Here is a 25,744-nt window from a genome sequence, read left to right on the forward strand (position 1 = left end):
TTAAGGTAATTATCAATATGTATGTTCCTATTACCATTTTCTTAATTGTTTTGGGTTTGTTATTGTAGGTCTTTTCCTTCTCTTGTGTTTCCCGCCTAGAGAAGTTCCTTTAGCATTTGTTTTAATGCTGGTTTGGTGGTGCTGAATTCTCTTAACTTTAGCTGGTATGTAAAGGTTTTAATTTCTCCATTGAATCTGAATGAGATCCTTGCTGGGCAGAGTAATCATGGTTGTAGGTTTTCCCTTTCATCACTTTAAATACGACCTGCCACTCCCTTCTGGCTCGCAGAGTTTCTGCTGAAAGTTCAGCCGTTAACCTTATGGGGATTCCCTTGTATGTTATTTGTTGCTTTCCCTTGCTGGTTTTCATATTTTTTCTCTGTATTTAATTTTTGATAGTTTTATTAGTATGTATCTTGGCATGTTTCTCCTTGGATTTATCCTGTATGGGACTCTCTGTGCTTCCTGGATTTGATTGACTATTTCCTTTCCCATATTAGGGAAGTTTTCAACTATAATCTCTTCAAATATTTTCTCAGACTCTTTCTTTTTCTCTTCTTCTTCTGGGACCCCTATAATTCGAATGTTGGTGCATTTAATGTTGTCCCAGAGGTCTCTGAGACTGTCCTCAATTCTTCTCATTCTTTTTTCTTTATTCTGTTGTGTGGTAGTTATTTCCACTATTTTATCTTGCAGGTCACTTATCCGTTCTTCTACCTCAGTTATTCTGCTATTGATTCCTTCTAGAGAATTTTTAATTTCATTTATTGTGTCTTTCATCATTGTTTGTTTGCTCTTTAGTTCTTCCAGGTCCTTGAAACGTTTCTTTTATTTTCTCCATTCTATTTCCAAGATTCTGGATCATCTTTACTATCATTACTCTGAATTCTTTTTCAGGTAGACTGCCTATTTCCTCTTCATTTGTTTGGTCTGGTGGGCTTTTACCTTGCTCCTTCATCTGCTGCATATTTCTCTGTCTTCTCATTTTGTTTAACTTACTGTGTTTGGGGTTTCCTTCTCCTAGGCCGAAGGTTCATAGTTCCTGTTGTTTTTGGTGTCTGCCCCCAGTGGGTGAGGTTGGTTTAGTGGCTTGTGTAGGCTTCTTGATGGAGGGGACTGGTGCCTGTGTTCTGGTGGGTGGGGCTGGATCTTGTCTTTCTGGTGGGCCAGGCCATGTCTGGTGGTGTGTTTTGGGGTATCTGTGAACTTAGTATGATTTTAGGCAGCCTCTCTGCTAATGGGCGGGATTGTGTCCTGTCTTGCTAGTTGTTTGGCATGGGGCGTCCAGCACTGGAGCTTGCTGGCTGTTGGGTGGAGCTGGGTGTTAGCGTTGAGAGGGAGATCTCTGGGAGAGCTCTCGCTGATTGATGTTACATGTGGCCAGGAAGTCTCTGGTGGTCCAATGTCCTGAATTTGGGTCTCCCACCTTGGAGGCTCATGCCTGACACCAGGCCAGAGCACCAAGACCCTGTCAGCCACAGGGCTCAGAAGAAAAGGCAGAAAAAAAAAGAAAGAAAAATAAATAAAAAAATAAAATTATTAAAATATAAAAAAAAATAATAAAAGAGCAACCAAACCAATAAACAAATCCACCAATGATAACAAGTGCTAAAAACTAAACTACGATAAACATAAAAATCAGAAACAAATCAGTCGCAGACAGCAAACCCCAAGTCTAGAGTTGCTCCCAAAGTTCACCTCCTCAATTTGGGGATGATTCATTTTCTATTCAGGTATTCCACAGATGCAAGGTACATCAAGTTAATTGTGGGGATTTAATCCGCTGCTCCTGAGGCTGCATGGAGAGATTTCCCTTTCTCTTCTTTGTTTGCACAGCTCCTGGGTTCAGCTTTGGTTTTGGCCCCACCTCTGCATGTAGGTCACCCTCAGGCGTCTGTTCCCTGCCCAGACAGAAGGGGGTTAAAGCAGCAGCTGATTAGGGTGCTCTTGCTCACTCAAGCCAGGGGGAGGGAGGGGTACAGTCATCATAATTGGAATGCGGGGCCAGCCTGTGGTGGAAGAGGCCAGCGTGATGTTGCAACAGCCTCAGGTGCACCATGTGTTCTCCCAGGGAAGTTGTCCCTGGGTCACGGGATCCTGGCAGTGGCAGCCTGCAAAGGCTATGGTTGGGGGTGGTGGTGTGTGTGGATAGTGACCTGTGTTTGCACACAGGATTCTTGGTGGCAGCAGCAGCAGCAGCGTTAGCGTTTCATGCCCATCTCTGGGGACCAAGCTGATAGCTATAGCTCATGCCCGCCTCTGGAGCTCGCTTAGGCGGTGCTCTGCCTTCTGTTGGCACATGCGGAAGGAGTCCTCTCTCCTCGCATACCCCGAAACAATGGTCTCTTGCCTCTTATGCAAGCCGAGACATTTTTCCAGACTCCCTCCCAGCTAGCTGTGGTACACTAGCCCCCTCAGGCTGTCTTCACGCAGCCAACCCCAGTCCTTCAGAGGATCTGACCTCTGAAGCCCGAGCTTCAGCTCCCAGCCCCACCTGCCCCGGTGGGTGAGCAGACAACTGTCTTAGGCTGGTGAGTGCTGGTCAGCACCAATACTCTGTGGGGGAATCTCTCCACTTTGCCCTCTGCATCCCTGTTGCTGCGCTCTCCTCCATGGCTCTGAAGCTTCCCCTCTGCCCACCCCCGTCTCCACCAGTGAAGGGGCTTCCTAGTGTGTGGAAACGTTTCCTCCTTCACAGCTCCCTCCCAGAGGTGCAGGTCCCATCCCTATTCTTTTGTCTCCGTGTTTTCTTTTTTCTTTTGCCCTACCCAGGTATGTGGGGATTTTCTTGCCTTTTGGAAGTCTCAGGTCTTCTGCCAGCATTCAGTAGGTGTTCTGTAGCAGTTGTTCCACATGTAGATGTATTTTTGAGTATTTGTGGGGAGGAAGGTGATCTCCATGTCTTACTCCTCCACCATCTTGAAGGTCCCTCTCAAAACTTCCCCATTCTTGAGCTCTTAGTTTTTATTTTTATTATGGTTTAAATAGATCTTTGAAGGTTGTTTTTACAAAGTTCATGGATGGTATATTTTCTAAGTTCCTCAATATGCAAAAAAGTCCTTCTGTTTCCTTCATATGGGAAAGACAGCCTTGATAGGAGTAAGAATAAAAGTCAAAATCTCTTAACTTCAAAACTCTAAATTTGCACTGTCCAACATTTAAGTGCGAATCATACACAGCTACTTCAATTTAAATTAATTAAAATTAAATAAAATGAAAAATTCAGATCACCAGTCACATTTTAAAGGCTCAAATACCTACATGTGGCTAGTGGCTACCATACTGTATAGCACATATATAGAACATTTCTGTCATCACAGAAAGTTCTATAGGACAGCACTAAGCTAAATATTGATCTACTAACTTCTAGAGTTCAGAGAAGAAGGTTGAAGACAGTCTTTTATTCCTTTATAGGATAAAATTTTTCTACCTGAAGTTTATAGAATTTTAAAATTTATTAATTTTAAAATTATAGAATTTTAAAATTTATTAATTTTAAAATTATAGAACTTTAAAAGTTTGTAATTATGTAGATTTCAGTTTAGGATATCAATCTACATATTTTAAGTAGTCTCATCTCAGGAAAACGTTCTTCAATTACGTTTTTTAAAATTGCTATTTTTCCTCCAGCTACTCTAGCTTCTTCCTTGGTTTGGGTTTCTGTTTTCTGTCCTCTTTTTTTCTCATAAAATTTTCATCTTTGCCTCTTTTTTTTTTTTTTTTTTTTTTCGGTACGCGGGCCTCTCACTGTTGTGGCCTCTCCCGTTGCGGAGCACAGGCTCTGGACGCGCAGGCTCAGCGGCCATGGCTCACGGGCCCAGCCGCTCTGTGGCATGTGAGATCTTCCTGGACCGGGTCATGAACCTGCGTCCCCTGCATTGGCAGGCGGACTCTCAACCACTGCGCCACCAGGGAAGCCCTTACCTTTGCCTCTTATTTTATCTTTCCAGGAAAGGTTCTCAAGTTAGTCCTTCATATCACTGAATTTATTTCCTATGTGCCAAATTATGTTTTTTTCTGTAATATGGATTTTAGTCCCACTATTATATATTTAGTTCTTATAATTCCTTCTCATCAGATCTATTTCTTCATCTTATCCTGCTGTCTTTTCTTCTTAATCTGTTTTTTTCTTCATTACTTTTACTTCCAGTTTCATAGAGGCTATGTTTTCTTGATTTTAACTGGAAATTCCAAACAATTTTCTGAACTTTTTTCCAGGACCATACAGTTGGTCTTTTTCAGTGATAAGCTGTTTCTGTTCTTCCAAGTCCTCAGCATGACATTTTCTTTCCCTTATTTTGTACGGTTTTTCCATTGGCTCTCATTTGTTTGTTTGGTTTTCCTTTAGTTATTCTTAAGTAAGGTAAGTACAACAAAGAGTTTGTATTTGACAATAAAGGACTGCCTTATGCTCACCTCTTTTTCCTTGTTAACTGCATATACCTAAATCTCCAGCTGGAAGCCTGGGTGAAAATGTTTACTGCCCCATGCTCAATCCCAAGTTTTAACAGTCTCCGTCCCTACCCCCAACATCTTTGTGGTGACTCCACCTCCTAGGATGTAATAAACCACTGGCCACAACCCCTACTGGCCCATGGTTTCCTGGGGCTTGCTCCTTTACATGACACCAAAGGTTGGAAAGCAGCTTGGACAATGCTCAGGAAGCCTCCAGAAGCAGCAACTGTGTGAAGGAGATTTCTGGCTGGAGCCAGTTCTGTTTCTCTGGGTTATGGTCCCTGTCTCACGAGGGAAAGCTTGGCAATGTTGCCAATCAAGGAGAGGGTTAGATTGTCTTGACCAAGCTCTATCAGCCTGGTAGATTCCAGAGACTGCACCCAGATTCTCAGTAGACTTTCTGCAAGGCTTGGTTTTCAGTCTTGCTATTTTTATATTTTTTGTGTCTTCATAGACATTCAAGGGGGATGTGGGAAGAGGCTACCACTAGGCAAGCTGTTCAATTCCATTTTTAACTTGATACCAACAATTTTTATACACATTTTTATCTTTTATTGTTTTTTTTTCAATTATAAAAGAAGTATGTTTCTACCATAGAAAATATAGTTAGATTGAAACAAAAATGTAATCATATATGATCCTACCACCCAAAGATAACTACTATTAAGGCTTCCTGCTATATATTCTTTCTGTTTGTCTTAATGCTATCTTTATCCTTCTATCATATAAGTGTTAGAATATAAGAGAATTGTTCCTGTGTTCAAAAATAGGAAAAAGGATTTTGACATTCATTCAATGATCAATAAATTGATTGATCTCTAGTCTCTTATTATTTCTTAAACTTTGTCAGAACCATGTTAGATGGAGAGGATGCAGAGATTGAAAATGTGAGCGGTTTTGCCCTGAGTGTATTGAAGGTCTGGCAGGGAAGACGGACAGGTCAATGAGTAAATACTGTACAGTGGAATATCTGTGCTACTCTAGGGGCAGGCACAGAGAACACTGAGAACAGTAAAGAGCACCCCCAGACAGAGCAGGTCTGGGAAGTATTCCCAAGGAGGGGAAAATTGTACTGTGTTTTTAAGAATGATTAAGTGCCCTTTAGGTGGACAAGTTGGGTGCTGGAGTCAGGGTGGGAAGGTAGTACATTAGAAGAGAAGAGAACAGCTTGTACAAAGCATGAAAGAGAGACCAGAGTGTGCACAAGGAACTGCAAATGATTTGATGTGACTTGAGAGGTTAAGTTTATATGCCATACACAGAAGTTTGGTTTTCAATATTTAGGCCACGTGGAGACATTGAATGAGTTTAAGAGGAGTAACCTCAGATGTGCATTTCATATGGCCTACTCTGGATGGTTGGATGGATTAGAGGCAGGTAGGAATGAGAGGCTAGGAGGGGGACTAGGGAGCTGCTTCATTAGTTCAAGTGTAACGTGATGAAGGTCTGGACTCAGGGAGTAGAGGTAGCATCTTTTCAGGCTAGTAGAATGCCATCTTTCATGGGTAGAAATGATGATACACCTATCTTCCACAAAAAGAAAATATATTCTGAGAATATTTAATCATGTACGGTTTCTTTCACACATTAGAATGTTTTACGGATTCATAATCTTTCATCCATTCTTCATTGTCCCAGGAATATATCCCTCCCTATACATTTGATGATGCCTCTTCCTTACAATGTATGTCCTTCTCCATGGTCTAGACCAGGGGTCAGTAAACTACAGCCTGCAAGCAAAATCTGGCCTGCTGTCTGTAGTTTTGATAGAACATAGCCCAGCCCATTCATTTGCCTATTTGTCTCTGGCTGCTTTTGTACTACAATAGCAGAGTTGAATAGCTGCAACAGAGACCATAAGTGGCCCATAAAGCACAAAATATTTACTATCTGGTCCTTTAAAGAAAAAAGCTTGCTTACCTTTCATCTACTCTAGACTTATCCAAATCCTGCTCATCCCTAAAAGCTCAGTTGAAAGTTCCTCTTGAGTCCTCAGACCATAATGATCTTTCTCTTTCCTCTGAATTAGTCATTGTTTCTGCCTGGGGCACACGTCACGTTATTTTAGTTCTCTTACAATATATTGTCTTTGTGTTTCTTCTCTTCCTATAAGCATAGAATTTTTTTTTACACCAATTACAAATGTAAACTTTTTTGAAAAGAGGGACTATATATGCAAAGTACTTGCTGGCTGTTTACGATATTCAAGGCACAATTCTAGGTACAGTGGGGAATGCCTCTAGATTCCTCACTGCCATTGTCTGCCCACTCCTACCCCCATACCTACTGCCAGACTTACCCCAAATGATATGGGCAACACTACTTTAGGATACTTCCAAACAAAGGCAGATACACTTAGGAGATGGCTCTGTGGATTAATGATGCAATTGGAGCCATCTAAGAACCTTACAATTTACCTCTTCTTTTTGTTAACTGCTTCTGAAAAGGTGAATTAGCAGATATCTCAAAAGGCTAGTGCTCACTGCATTATTACTCTCCAAAAATTAATTGCCTGGGTCAATTCTCCAACCTTCACTGGCATTGAAGGAACTTCCTTTCCTTTCAAGCAGTAGCTGGGTGTTGACAAAAGCCACATATTAAGCATTGGGAAAGGCTGGAAAAGTGTACAGATACTCTCATCATATGTGTTTTAGGCTGTACATATGGAGATGTTTACAAAGAAGTCACATATTTCAACCTCTTGTGTGCTCTCCAGCTTCCTCCCCTAATTATTTGTTTCCATGCTCTCTCAGTCAAGTTTTCTTATGGACTAAATGGCAAGCTCTGCTAGGGGTGTGAGGTACTATCACTCCACCCTCCCCTTATTTGTGAGACAGTTTTCCATTTTAGTAAAGAATGCAGGGTCTGGAGCCAAGCCAAGTTCTAAATCCCAGATCATCTCCTCACTAACTTGCCCATGTTCCTTAACTTTTCTTAGTTTCTCATCTGAAAAAAGGGGATAGTAACAGTACTATCTCAGAAGGTGGAAGTCAGTTTCCATGAGATAATACATGTCAGGTTCTTAGACTAAGGCCTGGAACACTCTAAACAATCCATCAATATTACTTATTATTATTTTTGTTGTTATTGTGTTATGAGACAAGTACTTTTTTTCCTAGAAAATATATTCAGTGACTATTTAGTCATGTATGATTTCTGTCAGACACAGATTTGATGGACTACTTGAAATAATGCTAGTGATCCAGGACCCTAAATTTCTCAGCAGTGAGACCATGACACTTTTTTCTTTTGGAGGATGCACTAGAAAATAGGAAATAAGAGCTCTAACTTTGAAATCAGTTGAATACAGAAGCCTCTTGTAAGGACTGTAACCACTATTTTATTTTAAATAATAGAAAAAAATTAAAAACAAGGAAAAATAACCTTCCAGTACTGACATCACATCCCTTGAACACATTGTAATTGTTTTCCTTTTCTTTTGAATAAAATCACAAGTATTATGTTAATACATCCAAAGACAACCTGGAATGTGTGATCCATGAGGGAACGGAATTGCAAATGTTTGATCAGGATAGCAGGAAGCACACATTCTGCCACTCCACTCCCGAAATAGAAAACCTATTTAGCACTTTGTAAAACACACTAAATGAAGTTTGCTCTCTCCTGCAGACAGAGATTTTACTTCATTTTGTGCCAGCAAAATTTTAGAAAATTGCATGAGGAGAGAGCAATTTTTGGCACTTTGGCTGGGAGTACAAAATGTTAGCAAATGGGGCTGAAAGGATCTTAAGTGTAATGTTGGAATAATATTCACACAGCACTGGCTGCATCTTTATTTTTAACCTATTTACATATTCACAGGAAAGAATGCTTAGCAGTTATTTGTTTAAAGGGGCCTATTTAAGGTGAAAATGGCATTCACAATTTTTGAATGCATTAGTCAAGAATGCTGCTGCGCATAGCAATTCATAAAGAAAAATATCATTTTAGCTATCATAGAAGAATGTGGAAGAATATAGGTGGAAGAATATTGGACATCAGTTTTAGCTCTGGACCTAGAAAGAAGGAAAAAGGGAAGGAAGCGAGAACCACATCCTGAAAACTTCCACAGAGTAAGTGGACACTGAGAGACCCACTAAAAAAGCTGAACAAGACTGACAGAATTTCCAGAGTTCTAACATGGCTCTCTTAATTTATGACCACTTGCTTCGTATAGAAGTCTCTCAAAAAGAGAAGCATGCTGTTCATCTGCAAAAAAACCGTATCATTCCATTCATAATATACTTAACAGCTATATTCTTTGTCCATAGCACAACAGTAGAAACTGTGGCATATATGTATAAGTCTCTATATATTTCTTGCTCACAAAGAACTTACAATTAAGTTAGAGAGAGAACGTGTTCATGAAACACTGTATAGATGTTTAGGAGGCATAAAAAGTGCCAACCTCTGGCACAGATTGGCTTCTCCAGAAGCAGATGCTGAGATTTTGGAATCTATACTTGTAAAAAGAAGTTAAGGGAGTAGGCCTGAGCAGAGGTCAAATTGCAGGGTTTTGGCAGGTCAATTTTTTTGCAGACCACTGCAGGTCGAACTGCAATTCAGGCCTGACAAAGCCGTGGTCCACCCAGCGGGGGGTGCTGAAACACATATTGGCCATCAAAGCTGTCTCACATTGGGCCAAAATGGGGAGTCTTTTTACCCCTGCTTGGATCAGTCATTGGATGTGGACAATTCTGAGGAGAGTGTGACCTGAGGTGGACAACTGAGATGGACCCTTCAGGAGCTGAGAACTGAAGTCTCTGCTGATGGTCCTCCTAGATGTTAGTAAGCAGCAAATGCTGGAAAGAAGCTCTGGATGGAGCAGCTCCCTGTCTACCACAATTCATTTGTAAGGCTCTTTGAGAACTTCTAATTAAAGCCTCTATTAATGGAGGTAAATGGATATTCAGCCCAAAGAGCTAGCAATAGACTTCTGAGGGGTTAACTATATACAGCTTGAGTACTACATGTCTTCAGATAGGTTAGTATAGAGATAGCTCATAAACTAATGTGTTTTTATTCAAGCTAGAGGTTAGAAAACTAAGATAATTTTTTTGAGTTATGACAAGATATTCAGATGAAAATATTCCTCCAAACTATGAAAAAGTCTCAAAATCATCAACAAAAGATCTCCTACTCAATGTTAGCTGCTTGGTTGTATAAGGAAAAATATCACAAGCCAAAGCTGGGATTGAAAGATCTGTGTTTTCCTTCTGAGGAAAGAGTCCACCAAATCTCCACAATCAATGATCTTGCTGGCTTTTAGTGAAAAATACAGTTGGTCCAGTGTCATGAGAGCAGTTAGCCTGATCCTTTGTCACTTTCAGATGGCCAGTCTTGACCAACTGTGAAGAAGGCCAACTTGGTGGCATAGAAATGCCCGTATCCCTTTCAACTGCACTGGCTCATCAATAAGCTGCTACTCCCAACCCTGCATGAAGCCATCATATGCAGAGCATGTATGTGCATGTCAGACAGCAGCAGGGCTTCTGTCAATCACTCTGTGCCATGTATTCCAGTGTGCCATTTGGCCCCAGTGTTCATTCCTCAAGAAGAGTCAAGATTCAATCAAAATTGTACCAAACACTAGTCCCATGGCCTCTCACACACTGCCTCCTTTCATTCCACCAGCACTCTTTGTAGTAAATAGTATTACTATTTCCACTTTTTTTCCAAACTGAGAATGAGAGAGGTCTGGAGATCTAAAGTTAAAATTATTATATATATTTTGGTAAACAGCCATTCAATGTGAACATAGATCTGTGACTCCAAATCTACCTTCCCATTGTTAATCAGATCCATCCTCCTAACTGTCCATCAGTACCTCCTGTGTGCTTTCTATAGCTCACCAGTTCTATGAAATATTAATAATGTTTCCCCGTAAAAGATTCTGTGGTCAAACAAATTTGGAAATCACTAAGCTAAACAAAGTTAAACAGAGTATTTTTTTTTAAACACAGGAAGTCTCAGAATATGTTTGTGCTAATGTGCATTGTGAATCTATAAACAGCTCAAAGGCAGAGGTTTCCATAACTGACTTGACCACAAAAATCTTTTTTCCTATGGGCATCTTGCAAAAAACTAAGGGTCCAGGGCACAAATGATGGGAAACTGCTGGACAATCCTCTTTTAACCAGATGTCAGAAAGTCCTCTTTGGCCTGGCATGTTACACTATTGCCAAGTTGATGAGAAGACAGGTTTTCATCACTGACAGGCAATGGTTCGCAGCCTCCCAGGAATGCTCTCCAGGAAGAGGGGGAGACACCTTACCAGCAGGTCCTTCCTCTGACTCAGTCTTACTAAGCCAATGCTAGGAGGCAAAGCCATTTGGGAAGACTGAGTTCTGGTAGCTTTAACATGAAAGAATAGAAAGATTTTAAAATCTGAGGAAAGATTAATAATAACAACAATATTGTAGGGTTGTTCTCTCTCTGAAAGGCATTACTTAGAATTCCAATGAGAACCAGTAACTTCTAAATGAAAAAAACAAATGGAAGAACTTACACCACTCACACACTCAGAGCTACAGATAAGATCCAATATTCTCACCATGTAAAAAACTGGCATGACAGCTACAACCATTTCAAAATACATAAATTTCTCTGTTTTTTAGGCAGTGACTTTTTTGGTATAAGGTTAGTCTTACCCATGAAATTTGATAGTAGTCGCTTCCCAGAGTTAGTCTGGCAGTCAGGTTGCCTGTGGTGTGTTCAGGTGTGAGGGTCTGGGATTTATGTTTCCATTTGACTGTTGCCTTTGGACTTCTGTGCCTCTGGATTACTAGGACTGAGAGGAAACCAGTTACTCATGGAGGAAAATGAAGGGTGGGTGGGATGAATAACAACGAAGTCAGGAATCTAAGATGCCACAGTCTCCAGGTCTTCCAAAAGAACAGCTTCAAACAGCATGTGGGTGGCAAGTCAAGGATTGGTTTTTATTAGTATTGCCATAAAATTTCCCAAACCTCATAGGAAATGTCACCTCTGTAGCCAGAGTGTTAATAAATTAGGGATTAAGAGAACTTAAAATTCCATACTGAAGAAGGTGTTAGGCTCTTCCTTTAAGATTCCTATGTAAAATATTATTTATATATGTAAATGATTCCCATATCTTATTAAAGTAGTAGATGATATTTTCAAAGATAAGCTATTATTACTTAAAATAAGTATAATATCAAATGTAATTTGATATTTACATACTAATTAAATATAATTACATACTAATTACATACTATCAAATGTAATTCATGTTAGGTGGACATGAGAGAAAGAACCACAGACACTGTCAAGAACCAGGTCATGGTGGATGCCAAGGTCTCTGCTCATGGACAAGGGCACTTGTGATCATCAAGACTGAAAAAGAAGCTTCAACCTACAGGGATGACCAAGAACAAGATGACAAAAGGGTTTTAGGATGCAAAAAGTTAAGGTCAAAAGTTTAACCAAACTCAAAGCCTGGGAAGAGGCTGAAAATTACTTTATCTAGGAAACTTCAGAGCAGAGCACAGGGGCCTCATGTTTGAATATTTAACATATTTCTACTTTTTATTTTATTTCATATCTCTTCCTATCTCTTTTTTTTCATCAGTTTTGAACAGCATGTAAAATTGACATAATAAACTTGCCTGAAAAGACAGAATATCTCTCTTAATCTGCAGGTTTGGTTTCAATGCAATTGAATAATGAATAACTTTGTGGTAAAATGCATATTCCAGTCAAATAAGCTTTTAATGTTAAAATAATATTTCTTACTGTATTATTTACTGGCTATTTGTATTTCTTATGGTGTGAATTTCCTGTTCATGTCTGTTGCCCATTTGTTATGTGAGAGCATTATACTTCTTGTTAATTTTTATGAGCTAATTCTATTTTAAGGTTAAAAATCCTTTGCATTTATATATGTTGCATATATTTTGGTAAGCTAGTTTGGGCATGTTGCAGACATGAAGAAATACCTTCTTTTTTGCTAAAAATGGAGGAAAATCACAAAAAAGTAATCACCAACACAAAAAGAAAAGGGAAGATTTTATATTTAATTGACCATTTTAAGGTATATGCTGCATAAACAATCCAATCCATTATTTGGGCTATTTCAATTTTCACGGTAATCAAATACCATTTTTTTAACACGTTGTAAGCATAAAGATTTTCTCAGGTAATTTAAACTACCTTAGAAAAACTTTCTTTTTCATCTTCAGTTGTATTTCCCAAAAGAGGAAAGTGTAGTTTTTTCCCTCTTTGTACTCCCAATTGTTTGAGAGGTGAAATAAAAAGCTAACTGTATGAATACACACATACTCATACAGCTGATCATTCAAGCATTCATTGAAAAGGGAACAGAACAAATACGTTTCTCCTTTTCTCTTTTTATTTCCACTCTTTCCGTAGTTTTGACAGTACCATTAGTGTTGACCTACAAGCACGATCCAGGTGGATTTTCCAGCAGCTAGAGTACCATGGTACTCAATTCTAATAAAAATAATTCTAATAACAATAATGATAGAAATGGCTAGTGTGCCAAGCATTGGGCTGCATGCTTTCTGTGCCTTATCTGACTTAATACAACAACTCTATGGTGGTGGGTATTGTGATTAGCTCCACTTTACACATGAACAAATGAAGGCACCAGAGGCTTAAAGAGCCATTTGACCAAAGTCATGTGGCTTGTAAATGACAGGGCCATGATTCCCATGCAGGGCTCAATGGCTCCAGACCCATGTGCTGACCATTTAAACACACTGCCTCTCAAAACACAGAACAAAACAATAAAGGGAATTATGATCATGTTTGGCTTTTTAACACAGGAGGTAGATTCCTAACAGAAAAAAAGGAGGAACTTTGACTGCTTTCTAAATCTGACTTACTTAACAAAGTAAGCACCTAAGTATCAGGGTCTATAGAAATGATTATCTGGCCCCTGAGTTCAGATTGTAACAGAGGAGACAGATACACAAACAAATAAATGTAATTTATTTTGCCAGGGAGGATAGCTTCACAGAGGAGGTGACATTTCAGTTAAAGATGGGAGGAGATGTAGAAGGGCAGTGACTATTGTAACCAGGAACTAGAAATGGGAACAAGAATGGTGTCAGGAGGGAGTATAGAGTTCACCTTAGAAAGGAGTCATCATAGAGTTGATACCAGCCCATATGGACTGAGTACGTGTTATGGGCCAGGTACTGTGCTAAGCATTCACTTTCTCATTTATTCCTCCCCATAACTTATAAAATCAATAGCATTATTACCTCTGCATTACAGATGAGGACACTGAGACAGGTTATATAACCTTTCCGAGGTCAACATACCAGACAAGACAGGAACCCAGGCCACCTTCCTCCTTCCTCCTACCCATTATACAATACAGTCTCCTCTTTCTCTTCTGAAACAGGAAAGAATGAAGGAGTAGTGGGAAAAGACAGAGGATATGTTTGTGGGGAGAAATTACACTTAATGTTGTCTGTTTCTCTACAAAGTTGTCCCAAATGAGGGAGTATGACTGGGTGGGAGACTTGAAGAGAATTGTAAACCTTCACATCTAGCTAGGAGCTGACTAGAGAAGAGTAAGTGATTTACAGAGAACCATGAGAGTGCAGTTGAGGAAGAAAGCCCTGCATTTGTAATTGAACACATCAGTATTGTCACTCAGTATTGTGCAAACGATGGCAACTGGCCAAGAAGCACTCATACCAGTGTTCACTGAGGAAAATTCACGGAGACAGGAGACATAGGTCCCCATCTCACCTTTAATTCTACAGCATCATAGACCTAGCCAGGCCAGGTTTCAGATTCGAGGAGAGGGATCTGAACTTCAGGCTGTGAAGCTTTTAAGCTACTTCATTAGAAAGCATCATCCCTCCCTTGGCATAATGAAGGGCAAGGATACAAAACCTACATAGTATAATGGAATCTTGGCATAAGCCTGTACTGTCAGGTCAGGGTTCATGACTGAGGGAAACTGGCTTCTTCCCTGGTATGATCAGAGGTTGAGGTATACACTTTGAGTTATAGCGATACAAGTGGCAAGTTATGTGGAGCATTCACCCTGTCAGTGTTATGGTTATGAAGCACCATGCCTTCCCCCGGCAGGACAGCGAGAGGCTAGGCTCCATGCCTTGTAGTTGACCAGAAATGATTCATTGCTCTAAGCACTAGAGCCTAGTCTCTTTCCATGGAGCTTTTCAGGAGGCCAACTCCTTTTCAGGGAGGCCAGCCAGCACGGGGTCAATCCTGGACAAGTTAGTCCTTACCTTTTATTCAAATTTCTCCCTCAGTCTTGTTGACAGAAAAAATAGAGAGGTATCTAGTACCAGTAGACTCCCATTTTCATTGTCATGTGGTTGTACAAAAACTGCAGCTTATATTCACTTACATTCATCAACTGTTGGTACCATCTGTTATTTTATTTCATGTTTTGAACAGCTTTATAGAACTATATTTGACACATAATCAACTGCCAATATTTAAACTGTATAATCTAAAAGGGTTTGACATATGTCCACACCTATGAAACTAATACTGGATAATGAACAAGTCCATCCCCCTCAGAAGTGTTCTCAGGATGCTTGGTAATCCAGTCCATCCTTCATCTCAACAGATTTGGTCCTCCCCCCCTTTTTGTTTTATTACTTAGGTGCCTGTGGCTTTGATTAAGTTATTCAGCTTCCATTTTATCATCTCCTTAATAAATATAAAGCTACCTTCAAAACCAGAATATTTTGAGGGATAGTGATTATAAAACAAAGGAATAGAGATACAACTTTTATTATAATACTAGTGGAAAGTAAAAATGGAACTGGCTATATATTAATTAGCCATTAATCTTGATGACAGAAACTTTGGGCCAGATTCCCACACTGATTCTACGCAGCCTTTAATGGACTCATTCAGTAAGGAAACTTGTTATGCAGGGTACTTCCAGCTCCCTGTCCTTTTGCTCCCCATCTCAAGTCTCCTTTCTTCCTTAGGCTCAGATTAGACCTCTCTCAGAGACAAGGTCTGGCCTTGGATAGAAGCATATAAAGTCTCCCTCTACCCAGATTCAGAGCTCAAAATCAAATTCCATTCTTGCTGGTGGTGTTAACATCTGCTACACATACAAGATGCAGCCTAATTTCTCTGGTCTCAGTTCTGGCCTTGGTTGCCCAAACCCACTTGTCCTCAATCTCTTAGCCAGAGTCCCCCATTCCTACAGCCTTAGCATTCTTAGTCCCCCATTCCTTAGCATTCTTCCCTTGCAGCTTGGCTCATCTCCCCAAGTTTGACTCTCTTGTCTGATCATCACTGCTTCGCTGAATTCTGTCCTGCAGCCTCTGATATACCAAACACATCAACCCCCACCCCATCGTGGCCTCCCTGGCCCACCTGATCTGTCACCAACCGTCAAATCCCAGCATGACAGTTTAATCCCCATGTCCATCCTCCCCTGGCCTAATTAATTTTGCATTTAAGCAGCTTCCATGATAAATTATACTTTTTTTTCTTTAGTCCTTAAGAGTCAGTGTAGACCTAGTAAAATAAAAGTAAGATTCTTTCATCTAAATGCAGGAACAGGGTTAAGAAATCTACCTTGCACATCAAAAATCATCTATATTTATTTAGTTAGTAATGCAAGATCAAGTGGGAAAAATAACATCTGAGTCCCATAAAATCTGTAAGTGAGAAAGGGTTGAATAAGAATGCCACACTCTAGCACTTTTAACATGTGTGCTCTTCAACTACTGGGGCTGATGTAGCCCAAATGAAGAGTGCACATGTTAAAAATATATAAAATATAAAAGGAAATTTTAAAAATATATATAAGTTGGGCTTATTTATAATTTGAGCCAATTTATAAACTGGGCAGTAGCTGTTAATATAAAAATATGCAATCTACAATATTAAATTGTGATTACAACAGAAATATTGTCTTTAAGCCCTGAAAACTATGAAACATCTGTTATTCATCTCCACAGAGACAAGAAATTTAAACAGCAGCAAGAAAATTTAAGTTGGATGCGTGGGAGAACATGCAAAAACAGTGAGAATGGTTAAACCAAGGAGCAAGTTAGGGCAACGTTTCTATCTTACCAATGACATGGACATTTTTTCTTAGATGATTTTAGAAATGCCATTTATAGACTTGAGGCTATCTTAGCACTATGGAGATGATTCTAAATTGGGGATGGCACGCACCTGTAGGGGGACTATTTCAAATGGAAATTTCCACTGCAGACAGAGATGCATGATTAAGAAGAGAGTACCTACAGAGATGAATGAACGTCATAAAACTAAATTTCAGACATCTTTCAATTTGTGACTCTAAAATTCAGCATCTTTATCAGGACTTGATGCCACTCCTTCAGATTTTTGGTTTAGGCTATTTCCACCCTAAATAGAAGAGGATTAAAAGCTAGGAAATGGAGAACCACCTCTTGTGACTCCAAAGGTATTCTGAGCAGGGTGGCTGCTCCCAGCTTCACCTCTTACTGGTGAAATCAAACAGAAGGAATTGCATATTCTTTAGGGCCACCTCTAGTGGGTTTTCTCAGTTGGCTGGAAAACCTCAAAGGTAAGGATTTAATTAGGAATTTAACATTGGCTTCGAAAAAGAAGTCACAATCTCTAAGTATTTCACACAGGGGAGAAGTCGAACCACTCACAAAAGAGTTTCCTGCTGAAAATTCTTTAGTAGTAAGGAGTGTGTCTCGCTAATTGGGGTGATGGCCAAGAGGACGCTAGTAGCCAGCCCTTTGCCCAGGGTGGCTGCCTCCATTGGCAATATGCCCTTTTTGTCCACTCTGAAAGGCGCCCAGTGGGGAGGCCTGAGGAGCTACTGGTAGCCTTTGTGGAGAGGGCAGGTCTGGGCAGGCCTTGGACCAGCAGGGCTGAGCAGCCACCTGCTGACAGGGCCTTTCTTCCTCATGAAGGAGTCCAGGGGATTCCATTAGAGAAAGTGTTGCTTCAAGCAAGCTGTGGCCACCTTTAATGATTTCCAGGGAAGGAAATTAGTCTTCCAAATCAATTATGACACTCAATTAGGTTATTTAGGCTGATGAATCCCAAGTGAAATCAGAGGATGGGACGTGTGATTCAATGGCCTGCATCTCTCCTGGCTTCAGGGCCCAAGGGTTACCATGTTAGTATTTTGCTAATATTCCCTTTGTACCCTTGTAGTGCAAAGCTTGGTGCCAGCCCAGTCCTGGGCACAGTATTAGTGCCCAACAAAAAATGGCTGAGTGTAAATCTTCATGCCTCTCTTTTCTCTGGATTTGGTCAGTATCTAAGCACCCACTCTGGTGATCAGGAATGCTTGGTGTATATATTTTATATAATGAAAGTATGCTGTACATCTCTAATGTACAGTGTTTTCATTTCTTTACTGATTAAATGCTTAAATCACATGGATGTTTTTCATTAGTAAAAATATCCAAATAATTTGTTTTTATATGAACACATGCCCCCCTTAAGAAAATGTGTAGGTAAAAAGAAACGAAGGTTAAATCCATACACAGGAACTATGCAATTCCTAGGAGACAGGGCCCATAACTTATCTCCATGTTAGAAGGTAAGCCACAAAACGTGGCAGAGTCTCTGTGTCCAAGTGTTGTTGAAGAGACTGGCCTGTCATCAAGCCATCTTTCTCTATACACAACATGAAGATTTGCCTGTTGTTCTGTAGCCCTTTTGGGCTCCTTCCCTGTGCCTCTGGCCCTAACCCTGCACCTAGCCACCACAGGTCTTACCATTTCAGGGGTGCTGCAATTGGTTAAAGCAGTGGTCCCCAACCTTTTTGGCACCAGGGACAGGTTTCATGGAAGACAATTTTTCCACGGATCTTGGTGGGGGGATGGTTTTGGGATGGTTCAAGCACATTACATTTATTGTGCACTTTATTTCTATTATTATTACATTGTAATATATAATTATACAACTCACCATAATGCTGACAGGAGGCAGAGCTCAGGTGGTAATGCGAGCGATGGGGAGCGGCTGTAAATACAAATGAAGCTTTGCTAGCTCGCCCGCTGCTCACCTCCTGCTGTGTGGCTCGGTTTCTAACAGGCTACGGATCACTATCGGTCCATGGCCCAGGGGTTGGGGACCCCTGGTCTAAAGACACCCAGCTAAGGACGCAACAAGTGACCAAAACCTACCCTGAGCCTTGCTCCCTAGGCCATGCTCTCTGCTCACTAAATCAAATGCCCTACACCGCCTAAAGGGGGCACTTTTTTCTAATTTGCACAAAGGCACTAACCCACCCAGCCGAGGTCCTGTAGATGTGCTTAGTTGCATTATTGTGGTTGTCTCTAAACTACTTCTAACAATACAGCAACTTCATTGAAAGTCTTGTGAAAGTCTTGGTAGATGTCCGTACCTGCAGAGTTGTATTGCACCAAACCCCAGAAAGAGATAAAAGAGACTTAGAGAATGTCAATATCTAAAATAAAGTCTCAGAATTTTCCAGAACTGAGGAAATATGCGTTCACAGACACAGGAAGCACGACACGTGCCAAAAAATAAATAAATAAAAAGAAATCCCCATCTGAATACATTTTAGTGAAACTACAGAACACCAAAGAAAAAGGGAAAACCTTAAAAGCAACAGGAAAAAATGATCCATAAATTACAGGTAGATTCTCCAGCACAATGAGGAAAGCCAGAAAACAGTGAAATAATATCTTCAAAGTGCTGACAGAAAATAACTGCCAACTTATATCCTCAGAACAATTGTCTTTCAAGCATAAAGGCAAAACAAAGACATTTTTGACAAACAAAAGTTGAAATCAACATTTTAAATCAACTATATTCCCTGAAACTAACACAACATTTTAAATCAGCTATACTCCTATAAAACTAAAATATTTTAAAAAATAATAAAAATAAACCTACTTATATACTGAAACTTGCCAAAAAAAATTGAAATCATCAGTAAAAGATCTTTACTAAAGGAATTTCCAAAGGTGATTATCAGGAAGAGGGAAAATGATCCCAAGAAAGAAAATATGGGAGACACAAGAAGAAAAGTAAAATTATTTGTATAAAATAGTAATAATATATTAATATATTTTAATTCTAACCACTCTCTCACTCATCTTTAGTGTTTCTGTCTTTTAAGCCATCAAATTTGAATTATTACTATTTTATACAAATAATTTTACTTTTCTTCTTGTGTCTCCCATATTTTCTTTCTTGGGATCATTTTCCCTCTTCCTGATAATCACCTTTGGAAATTCCTTTAGTAAAGATCTTTTACTGATGATCTTTACTAAAGGAATTTATAGTAATAATTCTGTCATTTGCCAGCTGTGTAATGCAAACTTATGTAACCTCACTGTGCCTTAGTTTCTTCATCTTTAAAATGGGGATATAATTATGCTCACTTCAAAGGACTATTATAAATAGTAAATGAATTAATATGCAAAACATATAGGAACATGTCTGGGAAATAATAAAAACATAAGTATTTGCTGCTAGTATTCCTAGGTTCCTTTTTTTGGTAATTACATTTTCCTACATAAACATGTAATTGACTTTTATATAATATTATTTTTAACTTAATTATGTTGTGGTCAGATACCATTTGTTAGATATTTCTTGAGAATTGCTCTATGGCCTACTCATGGTCAATTTTCATAAATATTCCATGAGTTCTTCAGAAGAATGTGTAATCTTAAATTGTTGGGTACAGATTTGTCTATATGTTAATTAAATTGAACTTATGAATTACGTTGTTCAAATCTTCTATGTTAATACATTGAAAGTGTGTGGGTTTCACTAGATTAGTGGATGAAATTGAGTTAGTAATGTAGAAGATCTCTAAACAATTTAAAATTTTCACAATGCCTACTGGAAATTATACATACAACAATCATAAGGCTTCTCAGCTTAAATAAAGCATAAGGTCCCTTTGCTTTTTACTGGGATTAGATTGAGTCCTTATCTTCAGAATAGCAGTTATTTATATTTCTGATTTTTAAAAATAAAATTATTGCACCATAAAATGCCACTATATTTCTACTAGTTTTTGTTTTCTTAATCTCTTTGACCTATTCATAATTGAAGGAGGTGTGCTGAAATCTCCCACTATGAGAAAGGACTTGTCCATTTCTCTCTATGCTTCTATCAACTTTTGATTTATATCATTTGAAACTATTTTATTTGTTATATGCAATTTTAGAATTGTTATATCTTCCTGGGGAGTTGTAACTTTTGTTGTTATATTGGGACATTCTCTATCCATAGGAATTTTTTTTGTCTCAAAGTCTATCTCATCTGTATTATTATAGCTAACCCAACTCTATTTTGATTAGTATTTGCATGGCTAGTTTTTCCTGTCCTTTTATTTTCCACTATTTCATGTCCTTAGGTATGTTTTTGATATACTACTTGTAAACAATATATAGTTGAATTTAACCTTTCATCTGGTCTGATACTTTTATTTTTAACTGGCAAGTGTAATACAATTATGCTTACTGTGATTACTGATATATTGGGGCTTTTTTTTTTTTTTTAACCATCATACTTTATTCCTTCTATTTGATTCACATTTTCTTTGCTTCCTCCAATTATCTTCCTGCCTTTTGGGGGTTGATGGAATATTTTGTTTTTTCATTCCATTTTCTTTCCTCTGTTTATTTGAAAGTTTTTCATTGTAATTCTGTTGTTTTAGTGATCATCCTTGAAATTTGGAAATAAGCTTAAAGAAGTCAGTAATCAGTGCCTTAGTCTCTCTCTTGAAGAATTACACATTATATATATTACACATTCTTCTGAAGAACTCATGGAATATTTATGAAAATTGACCATGAGTAGGCCATAGAGCAATTCTCAAGAAATATCTAACAAATGGTATCTGACCACAACATAATTAAGTTAAAAATAATATTATATAAAAGTCAATTACATGTTTATGTAGGAAAATGTAATTACCAAAAAAAGGAACCTAGGAATACTAGCAGCAAATACTTATGTTTTTATTATTTCCCAGACATGTTCCTATATGTTTTGCATATTAATTCATTTACTATTTATAATAGTCCTTTGAAGTGAGCATAATTATATCCCCATTTTAAAGATGAAGAAACTAAGGCACAGTGAGGTTACATAAGTTTGCATTACACAGCTGGCAAATGACAGAATTCAAATCCAGGAAGTCTGGTGCCAGATTCTAAACTCTACAGCTCTATTCTTTACTGCTTCTCAAAAGACATGCAAGGTCTTTCTGGGTAAATCCATAAAGTTTTACTGAAAGATATTCAGACCTAATAAGTCAAAGTATATACCACATTTATGATTAGAAAGACCCCCAAATCATTAAGATATCAATTCGCCCTCAAAATTTTTCCCTAAATTCAATGCAATTTCAATCAAAATCTCAAAAAGTTGTTTCTAGGAATTCAACAAAGTGATGCTAAAATTCATATGAAAAGAACAAATAGTCAATAATGCTAAGACATTCCTAGAGAAGAAGAGTAAGATGAGATGACTTGCCCCACCAGATATAAAGACTTTCTGTATACTTTATTAATTAGGGTGGTATGGGGCTGGCATAGAAATAGATAAATTTGACCAAAGTGAACTTAATTTCTGCTAAACCTTGCTTCTACCACCTGGCTATAAAGAGCTTTCAACCTGTGGAACAACTGCTCCCTCAAATTAAGGAATGAATTTGGTAAATCATTTTTACTTTTATCCTCACAGGTGGTCACAGACACTAATTTTGCAATTCTAATTAAGTCTATTGATATAATTAGTGTGGTCAGTTCCAATTTAGAAGAATACGGAACACCAAGACTCTTTTACAGAGGGGGTCATACAATTTTTTTTGGCCAAATCAGGACACCTTTGAGAACGAGAGGGAGCCCTATATAATTAAGTTATACCTGTCAAACCAGGATAGATACCCTACTTTCACTCTATTCTTTGCTCTTTTAACAACAAGTTTGTTCTATCAGTTACGCCAACTATTTCTAAGCCAACCAATACTTTTAAAAATTTATTGGTCATAGAGTGACTTAAGGATCATGACATGTATGTTTTTACAACAAGCCCACCTTGACCAATAAACCAGCCTGACACTCGCAGTTTGAGCAGTGGATAGGATACACAGTGATGTTTGAGACAATCATTCAGCAACCTCTTTACTGGTTTCCAGTCTGCTCCTGATTCAACCCAGTTTCCATTCACTTTTCCCTCATTTACAACCTCACACCTGCTTAGTGGACTCAGCATTTGCATGTGGGCTCTCAATTCTGAAACTCTCAGTGCCCCTGTAGGCGTTGGCCTCCAAACTTCCCACTGGCTGTCCCCACAATCCTCTACCTGAGAAAGGCAGCTCTACACTATTCCCCACCCACCCACTGCTGGGAGCCAGTCCCAGACCCAGGCCTCTGGTTGGACTGCCCCCTGGCCTATCAGAACACAGGGATGGGTTTCAGACACAACTTGGTCACAGACACCGCCAATCTGCAACACAAGGAGCTACAAAAGGGGGAAAAACATATGTATGTTGGTGGGGTTTCTGGGCAGGGGAGCAATGCTTGATGATCTGTTTTAGAGGTATATACACATCCTTAAAAACATGCCCCTGGTTTCTGATTCTTGTTCACTGTTCAAATTAATAGCTAAACTGGAAACCCAATAAAATAAAAGAAACATAGAAACTTTGAACTCCTGAGAGAGTAAATATGAAAAGTTACTTCTCTATTTATAAATAGGAAAATACTCTTTTTATGTTTAATATTTAGCTTAGCCATAGTTATTTTTACTAAGGAATTTCTCGAATGCTTTTTGCTAGACTAAGGAAGAAAACTACCTTTCACCTAAACAAGAGAAAAATATTATTCAGCATTTACATGTTGGTGCCCAACCTTGGCTGTACAATGTAATCACACAGGGAGTTTCAAAACAAAACAAAACAAAACTGATGTCTGGATCCCATACCGAGAGATTCTGATTTAAGTGATCTGGAATGTCAGAGGGCAGAGAGCAGAAGCAAGAAGAACTACAATCCTGCAGCCTGTGGAACAAACACCACATTCACACAAAGACAGACAAGATGAAAAGGCAGAGCGCTATGTACCAGATGAAGGAACAAGATAAAACCCCAGAAAAACGACTAAATGAAGTGGAATAGGCAACCTTCCAGAAAAAGAATTCAGAATAATGATAGTGAAGATGATCCAGGGCCTCAGAAAAAGAATGGAGGCAAAGATCGAGAAGATGCAAGAAATGTTCAACAAAGACCTAGAACAATTAAAGAACAAACAAACAGAGATGAACAATACAGTAACTGAAATGAAAAACACTAGAAGGAATCAATAGCAGAATAACTGAGGCAGAAGACCAGATAAGTGATCTGGAAGACAGAATGGTGGATTCACTGCCACAGAAGAGAATAAAGAAAAAAGAATGAAAAGAAGTGAAGACAGCCTAAGAGACCTCTGGGACAACATTAAACGCAACAACATTCGCATTATAGGGGTCCTAGAAGGAGGAGAGAGAGAAAGGACCAGAGAAAATATCTGAAGAGATTAGAGTCGAAAACTTCCCTAACATGGGAAACGAAATAGCCACCCAAGTCCAGGAAGTGCAGAGAGTCCCATACAGGATAAACCCAAGGAGAAACACACCGAGACACATAGTAATCAAATTTGCAAAAATTAAAGACAAAGAAAAATTATTGAAAGCAGCAAGGGAAAAATGACAAATAACATACAAGGGAACTCCCATAAGGATAATAGCTGATTTCTCAGCAGAAACTCTACAAGCCAGAAGGGAGTGGCATTATATACTTAAAGTGATGAAACGGAAGAAACTACAACGAAGATTACTCTACCCAGCAAGGATCTCGTTCAGATTCGATGGAGAAATCAAAAGTTTTACAGACAAGCAAAAGCTAAGAGATTTCAGCACCACCAAACCAACTCTACAACAAATGCTAAAGGAACTTCTCTAAGTGGGAAACACAAGAGAAGAAAAGGACCTACAAAAACAAACCCAAAACAATTAAGAAAATGGTCATAGGAACATACATATCGGTAATTGCCTTAAACGTGAATGGATTAAATGCTCCAACCAAAAGACACAGGCTTGCTGAATGGATACAAAAACAAGACCCACATATATGCTGTCTACAAGAGACGCACTTCAGACCTAGGGACACATACAGATTGAAATTGAGGGGATGGAAAAAGATCTTCCATGCAAATGGAAATCAAAAGAAAGCTGGAGTAGCAATACTCATATCAGATAAAATAGACTTTAAAATAAAGAATGTTACAAGAGACAAGGAAGGACACTATATAATGATCAAGGGATCAATCCAAGAAGAAGATATCATAATTAAAAATATATATGCACCCAACATAGGAGCACCTCAATACATAAGGCTAGTGCTAACAGCTATAAAAGAGGAAATCGACAGTAACACAATAATAGTGGGAACTTTAACACCTCATTTACACCAATGGACAGATCACCCAAAATGAAAATAAATAAGGAAACAAAAGCTTTAAATGACACAATGGACCATAGAGATTTAATTGATATTTATAGGACATTCCATCCAAAAACAGCAGATTACACTTTCTTCTCAAGTGCGCAGGGAACACTCTCCAGGATAGATCAGCTCTTGGGTCACAAATCAAGCCTCAGTATATTTAAGATAACTGAAATCATATCAAGCATCTTTTCTGACCACAATGCTATGAGACTAGAAATCAATTACGGGGAAAAAAAACCCGTAAAAAACACAAACACATGAAGGCTAAACAATACGTTACTAAATAACCAAGCGATCACTGAAGAAATCAAAAAATACCTAGAGGTATATGACAATGAGCAAAGATCAATAAAATTCAAAGCTCATTCTTTGAGAAGATAAACAAAATTGATAAACCATTAGCCAGACTCACCAAGAAAAAGAGGGAGAGGACTCAAATCAATAAAATTAGAAATGAAAAAGGAGAAGTTACAACAGACACCGCAGAAATACAAAGCATCCTAAGAGAATACTACAAGCAACTCTATGCCAATAAAATGGACAACCTGGAAGAAATGGACAAATTCTTAAAAAGGTATAACCTTCCAAGACTGAACGAGGAAGAAATTGAAGATATGAACAGACCAATCACAAGTAATGAAATTGAAACTGTGATTAAAAATCTTCCAACAAACAAAAGTCCAGGACCAGATGGCTTCACAGGTGAATTCTATCAAACATTTAGAGAAGAGCTAACACCCATCCTTCTCAAACTCTTCCAAAAAAATGCAGAGGAAGGAACACTCCCAAACTCATTCTATGAGG

General features: G+C 38.7%; 1 long non-coding RNA gene across 1 annotated transcript in view; it reads right to left on the reverse strand.

Annotated features, from left to right (window-relative positions):
- Positions 1–22: 22 nt before the first annotated feature.
- Positions 23–25,744, reverse strand: part of LOC129392138 (uncharacterized) — a 29,952-nt gene continuing 4,230 nt past the window's right edge. The window contains exons 2-3 of the long non-coding RNA XR_008617420.1: positions 11,106–11,245; positions 23–1,901 (exon numbers count right to left, since the gene is read on the reverse strand). This is a non-coding gene — a long non-coding RNA (uncharacterized lncRNA). The remainder of the gene's footprint in view (positions 1,902–11,105; positions 11,246–25,744) is intronic.

Source organism: Physeter macrocephalus, chromosome 5 (genome assembly GCF_002837175.3).
Source record: "Physeter macrocephalus isolate SW-GA chromosome 5, ASM283717v5, whole genome shotgun sequence".
NCBI lineage: Eukaryota > Metazoa > Chordata > Mammalia > Artiodactyla > Physeteridae > Physeter > Physeter macrocephalus.